Genomic DNA, 6,009 nt, shown 5'->3' with positions numbered 1-6,009 from the left:
GCCTTCAACAAAAGCCATTTGGAGTCAGGTGTTCTAATCAATGAGATTAGATTGGAGGTTTGGGTTGTAGAGATGCCCTGCTCTATATTAAAAAAAGACACACCATGTCAGGTTGCTGACAGAGCCTGCTCTTCTCAAGAAAGATCTGTTTATGTGCACCATCCCTCAATCAAAACAATTTTCAGAGGACCTTAGAAGAAGAATTGTAGAGATGCGGGAAGCTGGAAAAGGCTACAAAAGCATTTCTAAAGACATGAGTGATCATCAGTCCACAGTAAGAGAAATTGTTTACAAATGGAGGAAATTCAGCACTAGGACTTCTGCTGGCAGCTTGTTCCACACTCTGTCCATCCTGTGAGTGAAGAGGATGTTGCCCTTAAACGTTTCACCATTCACCCTTAACTCATGACCTCTACTTCTAGTCTCATCCAATCTCAGTGGAAAAAGTCTGCTTGCATTTACCCCATCTGTACACCTCATAATTTTGTAGACCTCTATCAAATCTCCCCTCATACTCCTGCACTCCAGGGATTAAAGTCCAACCTATTCACTCTTCCCCTATAACTCAGGTCCTGCAACATCCTTGTAAATTTACTCTGCACTCATTCAATCTTATTGATATCTTTCCTGTAGCAGGTGACCAGAACTGCACACAATACTCCAAATTAGGTGTCAACATCACTTTATACAACTTCAACATAACACCCAATTCCTGTACTCACTACTGTGATTTATGAAGGTCAATGTGCCACAATCTTTCCTTGCAACTCTATCCAGCTGTAACACCATTTTCAAAGTATTCTCCATATCTCTCTGTCCTTCCATATTCCTCAGTGCCCAAAAGCTCTCCATGTAAATCAGTGCAAAACCTCACATATGTCTGCATTAAATTCTATGTGCCATTTTTCAGCCCATTTTTCTAGCTGGTTTGATAGCCTTCCTCATTGTCCACTACACTTCCAATCTTGGTGTCATCCGCAAATTTGCTAAATTCCGTTTACCACACTATCATCCAGTTCATTGATATAGATGACTGATGTTATATTTCTAATCCAATTTTTCAGCTTTCTACTTCTGTGCCTTTAAATGAAACCTTAACAGCTTATTTTCAACATGTTATAACAAAGGGAATAAGTTATTTGTTTGGTGTTAAGGAAACAAGCTGCATTTTCAGAAAGGCTCCATCTGGGGACCCTTAAACTAATTCCACTAGTGATGGTGATACCACCCAAGAGAGCATTCATCAGTGCAAACACGAGGAAATCTGCAGATGCAGTAAATTCAAGCAACACACACAAAATGTTGGTATAATGCAGCATCTATAGGAAGACGTACAATCGATGTTTCGGGCCGAGACCCTTCGTCAGGACTCCTGCCAAAGGGTCTTGGCCCGAAACATCGACTGTACATCTTCCTATAGATGCTACCTGGCCTGCTGCGTTCCACCAGCATTTTGTGTGTGTTGCTTGAACATTCATCAGAGTAGTTTTTGGCAGATCTCTTAATTGGAGAGTAGAGTGGGAATAAATGATAAGGCTGAGAACAGGTTAGGAATAAAGGATGAAAACTGCCTCTATAGAGAATATAGCAAAACTAATTTCCATAAGCTAGCTATTACCACTCGCACTGAAGTTCTTCAGCAAATCTGTTCAGGATTGCACCCTGCAGCCCCAGAGCACAGCCATCCCCGGAAATTATAGAAGCTTTCCGAGGGATAATGGAGAACTGGATGTGGTGTTGCAAAGAAAACTGGAATATTAGCCAGCAGACACTGAGCCATAGTTGGCTTGTGTGAGCATTGAAGTTGGGGGATTAGTCCTGTCCGGGAAAAGGCACCCTGCAAATTCTTTGCCAAGCATTGCGCAGATTGGGTGGTGGCAAGGAGAGAGTTTAAAGCATAAGGCCTAATCTGGGGGGACACAGGGGTAAGTGGATTGTGAGAAAGGTGACGAGGAACGAGGATGCCATCACTCTTCACAGATTTGTGCATGCCGCTGCTTCAGCAGTGGCCCTTTCAGGTAAGAGCAGAACAATCCCCCTAACAGAGGTAAGACCTTGCTTTTCCTGTTCCTTTTCCTCAGTTTATTAATAGAGATACAGCATAGTAACAGGTCCTTCCAGACCAAACAGCCCATCCTGCCCAATTACACCCATGTGATCAGTTTACTGACTAACCCATACTGTGGGAGGTCAGGGAGGAGATTGCTGAGCCTCTGGCAATGATCTTTGAATCATTAATGGGGACAGGAGAGGTTCCGGAGGATTGGAGGGTTGCAGATGTTGTTCCCTTATTCAAGAAAGGGAGTGGAGATAGCCCCAAGAAATTATAAGTCAGTGAGTCTTACCTCAGTGGTTGGTAAGTTGATGGAAAAGATTCACCGAGGCAGGATTTATGAACATTTGGAGAGGCATAATATGATTAGCAGTAGTCAGCATGGCTTTGTCAAAGGCAGGTTGTGCCTTATGAGCCTGATTGAATTTTTTGTGGATGTGACTAAACACATTGATGAAGGAAGAGCAGTAGATGTAGTGTATATGGATTTCAGCAAGGCATTTGATAAGGTACCCCATGCAAAGCTTATTGAGAAAGTAAGGAGGCATGGGATCCAAGGGGACATTGCTTTGTGGATCCAGAACTGGCTTGCCCACAGAAGGCGAAGAGTGGTTGTAGATGGGTCATATTCTGCATGGAGGTCGGTCACCAGTGGTGTGCCTCAGGGATCTGATCTGGGACCCCTAGTCTTTGTGATTTTTATAAGTGACCTGGATGAGGAAGTGGAGGGATGCGTTACCAAGTTTGCTGATGACACAAAGGTTGGAGGTGTTGTGGATAGTGTGGAAGGCTGTCAAAAGTTACAGCGGGACATTGAGTGGATGCAAAACTGGACTGAGAAGTGGCAGATGGAGTTCAACCCAGGTAAGTATAAAGTGGTTCATTTTGGTAGGTTAAATATGATGGCAGAATATAATATTAATGGTAAGACTCTTGGCTGTGTGGAGGATCAGAGGGATCTTGGGGTCTAAGTCCATAGGACGCTCAAAGCAGCTGCGCAGGTTGACACTGTGGTTAAGAAGGCATACAGTGTATTGGCCTTCATTAATCATGGAATTAAATTTAGGAGCTGAGAGGTAATGTTGCAGCTATATAGGTCCCTGGTTAGACCCCACTTGGAGTACTGTGCTCAGTTCTGGTCACCTCACTACAGGAAGGATGTGGAAGCCATAGAAAGGGTGCAGAGGAGATTTACTAGGATGTTGCCTGGATTGGGGAGCATGCCTTATGAAAGCAGGTTGTGAACTCAGCCTTTTCTCCTTGGAGCGACAGAGGATGAGAGGTGACCTGACAGAGATGTATAAGATGATAAGAGGCATTGGTCGTGTGGATAGTCAGAGGCTTTTTCCCAGGGCTGAAATGGTTGCCACAAGAGGACACAGGTTTAAGGTGCTGGGGAGTCGGTACAGAGGAGATGTCAGGAGTAAGTTTTTTTACTCAGAGCGGAGAGTGCTTGGAATGGGCTGCCAGCAACGGTGGTGGAGGTGGATACGATAGGGTCTTTTGAGAGACTTTAGGATAGGTACATGGAGCTTAGAGAAATAGAGGGCTATGGGTAAGCCTAGTAATTTCCAAGGTAGGGACATGTTCGGCTCAACTTTGTGGGCCGAAGGGCCTGTATTGTGCTGTAGGTTTTCTATGTTTCTATGTTTGGTGGGACAAAACCAGAGGAAACAGAGAGAACGTAGAAACTCTTTATGGATTCCTTATAATCTACATACTTTGTTATAGTTTGGCAACTTATTACCTGCACTTTTACTATAATTTGTAACAATTTATTCTGCATTCTGTTATTGATTTCCCTTGTATTACTGTTGTAATGAAATAATCTGTATGGATAGTATATAATACAAAATTTTGCACTCTACCTTGCCACATGTGACAGTAATCATTCGATTTACCAACTCGAGCTCCTGCCATTAACGTGCTTTCTGATGCCAATGACTTGGATCATTTGCATAATCATTTGCATAAATGTCTACAGGTTTGATCACCTCCTCTACAAATACTTCCAGAATGTCACTAGAAATCCCTTCTGCCATTCTTCTCTCATTCCCAGGACATTTTCAACTCACTGTAGACTTCCATAGTGTGCCTGCTGGCCATACATAGTGCCCCTAAAATTTAATTTTAGGATTCCTACTCATCTATGAAGCCAATTAAAGACACACTGAGCACTGACTGCACATTGGCCCGTTTCCTTAAGATGCCTTGCTGTGTGCATTACATGAAACAGATGGAGGATAACTGTGTATCACAATACCCAAGTTTGTTTTCCAGACCCATCCGATTTAACCCTCATTGTGTTTTGTAGAGTTTCTCAGGAAGTTATTCATTAACTCTAATGTACCAAATCCCACAAAAGTCGCATTGGGTAAAGAGATGCAAACTGCAACTGAATTAAAAGAAATTTTAAAATGTCATGACATCCTGTACCACACCCATTTTCTCTTGTTTCAAAATAGTGGCTTATGAACAGTATTTAAGAGGAATTATCTGAACCTTTGCCCAACATTTTCATCAACACCTTTTAGCCACCTTTAATTAGTCTAGCAGGCTTGTATGAAAAATAACATGGGACCCATTCCTTAATTTTTTAACTCTTTAATTTGCTGTTTAAAGTTAGCAATGTCTGTTGGTGCAGGATATACGTAGACATAATTAGCCCAAAGTGATTATTCCTAATTGGTTCATTAGTATGAAAGGAAGCTAATTACCATAAATATTTCAAATATCGATGTTTGCATTGGCACAGATATGAACAGAGTAAGTATTATTCAATATTTTAAGCATTTTATCTCTACCCCAGTCAAGTAATCATTCCAGAGATTAAGATGCTGCTCTATGATTGTCTATAGCAGTTTTGCATCAGTGGAATGTTGGTGTTTGACTTTCAAGACTATATTTTTGAAGTGCAAAGGACAAGGAAGCTAACAATAGAAATATAAAGTTCTGCTTTGAAACCACAGACACTCAGTTATTAAAAAGAGAGAGAAGCAAGGACAATTGTTTGGTTTAGAGTGATAGGGAACCTCAGATCAAGTTACCCAACAGAACTGGTGCAAACTGATCAGCATAGGACTGTTGTCAGCACCATGCTATTACCTGGGATAGAAATTTAATAACTTGTCTGACTTGTTATTGTCTTCCATTAGTTCAATGCACTATCTGGTATAACTTCCAGACTGATATTTACCAGGAATTACAAGTGAATACTGCGACCCATGCTTACTGTACATTACAATACCCAATAACACAAAAATAGCATTCTTAATTAGCAACTGGAAATGCACTGTATGTCCTGACTTTGCGGTTTGATATTGTTTCGTGTTTGGTGCTGAACAGACCCTCAGTCTTTTGGGATTCAAAGCATGTTAGACTGGACCATCAGTATTTTATTTATTCTTTTGGTTAGTATTCATCCTTTACTTTCTGATTGAATTAAAACACCGACTGGATTTTCAGTACAGTTAATATAAAGGTTTACTATTAGATTTAAAATTAGTTTAGGATTTTCATGTCTCATTACATTTGTGAACTAAATTCACAATACCAGCAATATGCATTATAATATTTATGCTACTAATTTTTTAATTATTTGTACTTTAAAATAATTTGAGCAGTGTAACATTCAAAAACAAACATCCTACATTTCTACACCCACCTTGGTAGATCAACATGCCACTTGAACGCAATAGTTTTAGATCGAAAATGTGAAGGCAGTAAAATTAGTTTCTAAACACAGAAATGATAAAGCATTTTTTCTAGTTATTAGGCAGTCTCGTGCATCTGCTATTAAAGTTTTCTCTTTGGGGAGGGAAGGAGAGTAATCTCGAATCTCATCTCCACCTAACACATAAAATCAGAAAGCATCTTTTATTATAGTTTAAAACTTCTGAGATTATTAATACACTTTAATTGGATATAGAACAATTTATTACAATATATAATTTATA

Source organism: Hemitrygon akajei, chromosome 10 (genome assembly GCF_048418815.1).
Source record: "Hemitrygon akajei chromosome 10, sHemAka1.3, whole genome shotgun sequence".
Lineage (NCBI taxonomy): Eukaryota > Metazoa > Chordata > Chondrichthyes > Myliobatiformes > Dasyatidae > Hemitrygon > Hemitrygon akajei.
The sequence above is the reverse complement of the archived record's forward strand: the minus strand, read 5'-3'. Positions refer to the sequence as shown.